Source organism: Humulus lupulus, chromosome 9, assembly GCF_963169125.1.
Source record: "Humulus lupulus chromosome 9, drHumLupu1.1, whole genome shotgun sequence".
Taxonomy (NCBI): Eukaryota; Viridiplantae; Streptophyta; class Magnoliopsida; order Rosales; family Cannabaceae; genus Humulus; species Humulus lupulus.
This window is the reverse complement of record NC_084801.1, coordinates 95,203,835-95,212,086: the sequence shown is the minus strand read 5'-3', so window position 1 is coordinate 95,212,086 and position 8,252 is coordinate 95,203,835. Positions and strand designations below refer to the sequence as shown.

At 38.9% G+C, this 8,252-nt stretch overlaps 1 non-coding gene across 1 annotated transcript; it reads right to left on the bottom strand.

The window, feature by feature from the left end:
- Positions 1-5,240: 5,240 nt before the first annotated feature.
- LOC133802875 (small nucleolar RNA R71) lies at positions 5,241-5,347 on the bottom strand. Its single transcript, XR_009877622.1, has one exon. It is a non-coding gene; the product is annotated as a small nucleolar RNA R71 (small nucleolar RNA).
- Between the last annotated feature and the right edge of the window lie 2,905 nt (positions 5,348-8,252).

Below are 8,252 nucleotides of genomic sequence, written 5' to 3'. Positions count from 1 at the left end.
ACCTTAGTCTCTTGAACCATTTATAGGCAGCCCCTTTTAGTGTAATGGCAAAACAATGGCAGCTCGCCCTACTATTGACCTCTCTCAATTTCATTAAATTGTTGAAGGCATATAGGTCATACTTAGGGTCCGTAGTGCCCTCGTAAGAGGTCACGTGTGGTTCTTTGAAGTTGGAAAGGAATCTCTCAACCTGATTTTCTCTCATGAAGGTGATTTTTAGTAGAACTAATCATTACCCCCATGCCCCCAGACGCAGTGATTCTCTTGCTCGAAAGGCATTTCAATTCAGTGTCTAGTTATTGTCTCCTTTTATTCAAGGAGTCCCAGAAGTCAGAAAGGTTGACTTTCCCTTTCCCTTTGTCCTTTAAAAGAGCCATAGGAAGGTGTCGTCCTTATGTCCTACCTTCTCTATTGAGCATATCTCGTAGGTCGGGGGTGCTTCCTTAGATGTGACTTTAACTACATTCCTTCAATTAGCATTGTCCCTTTGCCTTTGCTCATGAGGTTGCATTGTCGGTGTGTAGCCCTCGCAATGCTTTGACCAGGGAGAGTTCCCATCATCCATGGGGACGGTGGTTTCCCCCTCCTATGCTCTTTCTCCTTGCGCTTGGGAAAGGGCATGTCTAACCTCCCTTGCAGCAGGTCATTCAATACTTCTTTCAATTTCTCTAACGTGGTCTCTAGAGTTGATTTTTCTTGTGTAACTCACGTAACTCGTCCTCATAGAAACAGGTTCGAGAGTGTAACTAGGGACTTTTTCTAGGCCTGCGTGTGGAGGGACCAGGGTCTTGGTGGCTGGAACGCGGTGGTGTTGGAGGTCGAGGAGGGGGATGTGTACCTAGGCCTCCTATTGCGGTGGCTGATAGTGTTGGAGGATCGCCATTGGGTTGGATGATCGGGGATGACGCCTCTCTTTCCTCACCAGGGATTGAAGTCCCTCTGGTGCACCTCCGTTATGAGGCGGGGGAGGGTCTCTCATGGAGGCTCTTAGTTGGTCTTCATCCATTTGGATCTCCCCATCCTGTGACTCCTGTAGGCGTCTTGATCGCCTTGGCATCCTCCCTTATCGACTCAATGGAAGATTAGTAACTTTATACTTATCCTTCCCACAGACGGTACCAAATTTTTTACGGTAAAAACTCGTCAATTAATGAAGTTGGGAAGCTTGAAAGATTTAATAAGAAACTTATAAACTTAGGTGAACTTAGAAAAACTTAGAGAACAATTGCATAATGGCAATGAAAAACTTGTGTATTTCTCTTAGAATGATCTGGTCTTAATATAATTTTCCAACCCCCCTCCTTGGAGAGGAGAGGTTCCTTTTATTTTTGAGTACTAGTGGCTCTGAATACATAGTGGTCCCAAGGGGACAAAAGGGTGCAGTTGTAGGTGTTCGAAGTGCAGGTGGTAATGGTGTTGGAGGAGTGGTAGTCGAATCCAGTACATATCAGATACTAGTAGATAATACCCAGCCTTTGTACTACTTCGTACCATCACTACTTGTCTAGTACGGATGTCAGATATGCCGGACGCAGCAGGCCCCACTCCACTTAACGCACTCCCTGCCGAGCTAATCTAGAGATGCCATATGTCCCAGTTGTGTGGCAGCTATCCCCACGAGCGTGGAGTTGCTGCCTCTCCTCTTCCGAGCCAACTAGCACAAGAGACGTGTCAAACATGTCACCTTCATTACTGCAACTTATATCCCACTTCCATCATAATATTAAGCCATTTTCCCACTTCGTTTGTAGATAATTTTGTCACATTTTGGGTCTTATTTTCCCTATAAATAGAGACCCAAATGTAATGAAAAGGACATCAGATTGTGGAAACAAAAGTAGAGAGTGGAGTTAAAGAGAAATACACTTAATTCCTTTTTTTTTCTTCTTTAAATTTATACTTTTTGAGTGAAAACAAGGCCTATTTTAGGCTAAATTCTCTTGTGGAAAAGCTAGAGTGAAGTTCATGTTTCACATTATATATTTTAATATATTGACTTTTTTTTTGTTCTTCATTTCTATATATTTGTTACAATTAAATTTATTTTCTTTAGTTTTTATTCTATGTTTATTGGTGTCTTTTACAAAAGCCTAGCCATGCTCTTCTTATATAATTTAGGCTCTTGATATAAATTTAGGATATTTGTTATATTATATGCTTTTTACAGCATTCTTCCATTGGTATTTTGTCGCTCTAAGGTATATAAGATGATAGGTTTTTAAAATTAGAAGTTATTATAATTTAATTATGTTGACGAGGTGGTGGGATGTCTTATAGGTGACAGGGGATGCCTTATTAGTTAGGCTATCCTCGTTCCATTAGGACAGAGTAAATTAGCCTGCCTCTGATCTAATCCAATGTCTCTAGGTCATTATGCATGGTGATCTGATCACAACGTAGGAGGATTTGTTGGAGCATTTTGTCTTCGTGAGCCTGTCCCAGCCCCTCCTCTTGGATTGTCATGGGCATTTATGGGGACCAATGAAGAAGGCACCAAACTTGGGGTTGCAGTCCTAACTGACCGACTGACATGTTGACGACCCCAGTGATGGTTGTTGGGTTGAGTATTCTGGTGATCTCGCCCCGCAGGTATAGAATTTGGAGTGGCAGTTCTGACTGGTTGACTCGGTTTGGATCGATTATTCTTGTGGGACTTATGAGACCCACTTTTCCTCATTCTGACATTAACGTCGGTTGCAAGAGGGGGAAACCGAGTCAAAACCTCCTCAATCTGCTTGTTTTCCCTAGCGAGATGGCTCCTCAATTGTATGTTCTCCCTCTCGATGGCAGTTAGATAACCAGGGTTTGGGTTTGGCAGTAATGACGTTGAACTCCTAGTGTCGCCTTGACTCGCTAGTTATTTTCCCGGACGTTGTTGAATCTTAGGGCCATGTTCGCTCGGAAGAGCGGTATCATGGGCCTCCTGCCCACTAGGCTGTTCTATCTCATTATCGTGCATTGAGCAAGTGAGCACCATGATCGAAATCGACTTGGATTTTGGTGAAGCACTAATTTTCTCTCAATGAAAGCACCAAACTGTTGACGCAAATTTTCGCCAAGAGTGTATTAAAAAATAAGAGGGGTAGATTAGTGCTTGATGATAAACCCTAATGAAAACAACAAGAATTCACTCAAAACAACACATAACTTTTAGGTGATTTAGTGGTTAAAATCCACCTAGTCCACGAGTCAATATTATTGTTGTTTCTCTCTCTATTTTGGCAGTGTTTTGGTATTACACAATAATGGTTCCCTTCCCTGTTCAATATTCCCAGTATTTATAGGTGAATTCCATGAACAGGTTGGGGTAACTGCGTGAGCCAATCATGTAATTACATAATGTCTATATTTAACCAAAATCAATCCCATTTATGTTGGGATATGATTTGATAACAAAATAATTATGTTCCTGCTGTCTCGGATAATAAATATGACAGCCTAGTCATGAATAAGTGTATAAATAAATGCTGAATCTTTGGGGATCCTTTACTATGCATTATATTTGAATCACCACGAGCTGCATATCTCTCACGAGCTTGTGCTTTGACAGCTATCTGATTCTTAGTTCGTGGTAAAGTTAGTACGCCTAACACTAGGTCTAACCATTATGAATCTTGAGTTGTCCACATGTATAACAATCAGATATCCTCCTTGGTTATTTTTCCACATATTTATCTGCTAGTTGTACCCGAGCTGAGTGAATGAAATCGTGCTGAAGTTAGGGTACAACAAATTAGGAACATATTTTATGGTGAGCTTTATTATATAAATTTTCTAACTATAATTAATGGTGTATAATTATAGTTTAGTAGAATGAATTAATTTTATTAAAATATATATATATTTTTTGTATGAATGAAACTTGTGCCTTCTATATTTTCTTTCTGATTCTAATTCTGTAATTTTGTTTAATTAGTGTTTAAAAATTATTCATTTTCAAAATTACATTATTTCTAAGTTTCTTATTTCGAATTTACTAATCTTTCTTTTTTACGTGTATTTGACCTCTCTGTGTATACAACATAGCCTAATTACTACGACGACCGCTTAGGAGTTTATTGGGCGACATCAATTTTTGTCGATGTTGCCGGGGAGGTAATTTTACAACTAAATGTTTGCATAGTGAATTAATGTTTTTTTTATTTTAGAGAAAAAGTATATTTTTTTAAGTTCCTCTTAATTTTTTTTCTCTCACAAATTTTTATTATTAGTTTCTTTTCATTTATTCATGTATGTTATTATTTTATTTTCTATTACTTTTAGGTTTAGAATTTTATTTCCTAGAATTTGGTTTTTTTTCCTAAAAAAGCATAAAACTTTGAATCATAGAATTTTAAAGTATAAAATTTTAAAAAATAAAATTATTGAGAACATTTGTGTAATTTTGGAAATCAGTAAAAACCAAACTTGTACTGTCTTAGAAAAATTGGTTGTCAAAAAAGGTTTGTGTTAGCGTTACCCTCCAACCTTTTCTAAGAACCTCAGGGAGTTCTAGAAAAGCTCTTTGTTTACGGAAAAATGGCTCCTGATGACGTGGCAAGAACTTATTGCATGTGGTTGGCACGTGGCAGCTTCAGAATGAAGTGGTGCTGTTCGCCTATCGACTAGCTCCGCTTCATCAGATCTTGTGGATAGATGCGACCAGTCTAGTCGCATGCTTCCTTTTCTTTCCTTTAAAGATTGTAATTTTGTAATAACTACATTTATTATTTCCTCTTTATTGCCTTGATATGATGAGATTAGTGATAATTAAGGCCCATTGGCCCATGTAACCCCCTTGAGCCTATAAATATGAATGAGAGGGCTCAAGGAGGGGACTTTCACATTCACCCAATTCACCAAGACTTCTTGAACCACCGATGGCGCATCAAGATGCAATCCAACCACGAATGCTACAGGATTATTTACATCCTACGCGTACAGCCACACCTTCATGCATAATGTATCCCAACAATATGCCGAATTTTGATTTCAAATCTGGCATGATTAATATCTTACCAACCTTCCATGGATTGGAAAATGAGAGTCCATACGTGCATATATGGGAATTTGAAGTGGTGGTGGCTACATTCAACAACCGAGTTGATGTCACTAACATTGTGAGATTGAAGTTCTTTCCTTTCTCTCTCAAAGACAAAGCAAAAAGCTGATTGTATTCCTGAAGGCCTAGATCTATAGGAACATGGAACGAAATGACAAAAGCATTATTCGTCAAATATTTTCCACCCCATAAGACTAGCAGCCTTAAGAGGCAAATCTCTATTTTCATCGTGAAAGACCATGCAACTTTCCATCATGTCTAGGAGAGGTTTAGAGATTTGATTAATCAATGCCCACATCATGGATACAAAAGCTGGCGTCTGGCCAGCTATCTCTATAACAATCTCAGAACCGGACAAAGACAATTCGTACAAATGATGTGTCATGGAGAATTCATTCAAAAAGATCCTGATGAAGCTTTCGAGTTCCGGAATGATCTCGCTGAAATTCCCACATATGGAATGGATAGAGTCCTATGAACAAGCCACGATCAACCAAAATCTACCAATTGAGGGAAGATAATAATGTCAAAATCCAAATTGAATCATTGAGAAAACTATTCGAGGCTTTCAAAACTCAAGAAGGTAGAGTAATCCACATGGCTGCAAAAGTAGAGACATGAGATCCATGTTTCATCTGTGGAGAGACAGAACATCAACCGCAAGAGTGCCCTACTCTTGTTGAGTTACGAGGAGGAAATGAGGAACAAAGGAAAGCTTTAGGGGATTACAAGAAACCTTATAACCCTTTCTCAAACACTTACAATCTCGATTGGCGCAACCATCCAAATTACAGTTGGAAGGATTCAAACCAAGCATCTGGGAGCAATGGTGGCCTTAGCAACAACAACCTCCAAAAACATACATTGCTCCTCCAAATAACATGCAGTCAGGACGTTCTCTAGAGAATACATTGCAAATGCTTGCACAAATACACATAGCCTTAACTCAAGAGCTCAAATCTTGTCTCACACAAATGGTGGAGGAAATGAAAGACATAAATAGCCAAATGACAAAGTTAAACACTACTTTGGCAATTCAAGAGTGTGGTAGGCTTCCCGCTCAACCTCTAATCCATCAAAATGAGAAACACATGGCACAAACCTCCTCCTCTACAGTTACAAATCTCAAAGAGGTTAATGTTGTTACTACTCAAAGTGGTCAAAGTACGGTTTCACCGTTAACTAAGACAACGAGTACGTCAATGCCCGCTCTAGTTGATGATGTCCCAATAAGCATTCTAGTAAAGGCACCCTTTCCTCAAGCTTTGAAATCCACTGGAAGGGTACTGAAAAAGCATGACGAAATCCTAGACCTTTTAACATAAGTGAAGATCAACTTGCCATTGTTGCATGTGATCAAACAAGTGACGGCTTATGCCAAGGTTATCAAGGATTTGTGCACCGTTAAAAGAATACACCATGTCAAGAAAACTACATTATTGGAACAACAAGCTAACGTGGTAATTGAGTGCAAGATGTCGCCTAAGTACAAATATCCTGGTTGTCGAACCATCTGATGTCAAATTGGGAAACATGAATTTGGTCAAGCCCTTCTGAACTTAGGAGCAAGTGTAAATATCATGCCATATTCAATATACTTCCAATTAGGTTTAGCAGAACTGAAGCCCACATCTGTGGTGCTACAACTAGCCTATCGGTCAGTCAAGAAACCTCAGGGAATAGTTGAAGACGTTCTGATTCAAATTGAAAAATTCTTTTACCCCGTTGATTTTCTCATCTTGGACACTCAATCTGATATGATTATAAAGTCTGAAATCCACATCATTCTCGGTATACCTTTCCTTGCAACAACAAATGTACACATTAACTGTAGGAATGGTCTCATGAAAATCTCTTTCGGGAACATGACTCTATAAAGGAATGTTTTCCACACTTGCAAACAACAACCTAATAACAATGAGTGTTTCCAAACATATCTGATTGATACACTTATTTTGAAAGAGGTCGAATCAAAATACACTTCTATCATTTTAATCACCTCTGCCAAATTTCTGAAAGTTCTGAGCCCGATGAGTCTGAAATCAACCCTGAAATCAAACACTCATAGGCTAGAAGAACCATGTTTTGGAATCCAATCTTTGAGGAATCCAATCTTTGAGGAATTCCTTCATGATCGAGAAAACACCAAAACCATCCACTAAAGAAGCTCCTCAACCAAGGTTGGCCCAACATCCTGAGAGCCTTAAGCATGTTTTCCTGGGAGCTTACAACACTTTTCTTATCATAATATCTTCCAAGATCAATACCACACAAGAGCACAAGCTCATCAATGTGCTGGAAGAACAAAGAGATGCATTGAGATGGACGATAGCTGACATCAAAGGTATTAGTCCTTTGATTTGCTCCCATCACATTAAATTGGAAGACGGGGCTATACCACGTCTTGACCTTTAAAGAAGATTAAACCTAACGATGAAGGAAGTAGTTAAGACTGAAGTCTTAAAACTTCTTGATTCTGAACTGATCTAACCTAATCTGACAGTAAATGGGTTAGCCCTACTAAGGTTGTTCCCAAGAAACTTGGAGTAACAGTGGTACAAAACAAAAAAGGGGAACTCGTGCTTACCAAGGTCACAACTTGGTCGCGCATGTGCATTGATTATAGAAAATTAAATGTAGCCATCTGCAAATACCATTTTCCACTTCCATTCATCAGTCAAATATTGGAACGTGTGGCGGGTCATCCTTTTTATAGTTTTCTCGATGGTTATTCAAGGTATCAACAAATTGAGATTTCCTTATAAGATGAGGATAAGACCATATTCACTTGTCCTTTTGGTCAATTTCCCCTAAGCCTATCCTCAATCCTAAAATGCCACCAAGGACAGTTTCATCAATTGCCAAGTCCCGCTAATTCCTCTATTGTTCCTATAAATCCCTGTTTAATCCTGACATGTCCAAATTATTGCTAAATTACTACCCGTTACTCGGTAATTCCCGTTGTGACTTTCTAGCTAAAATTCTCCCTAGGACCATCTTAGATCATGCATCACAAATATATACACAAATATTTCATTTATGCCCTCAGCGAGCTAAAATTACAAATATGCCCCTAATAGCCAAATGGGCCCCACATGCATATTTAATTCACCTAAAAATGCATTTATAATCACATAATCAAAAAATTCATATATTAACATAATTAAATCAATTATGGCCCTCCTGGCATGCTAATCAAGTCCCTAAGCCT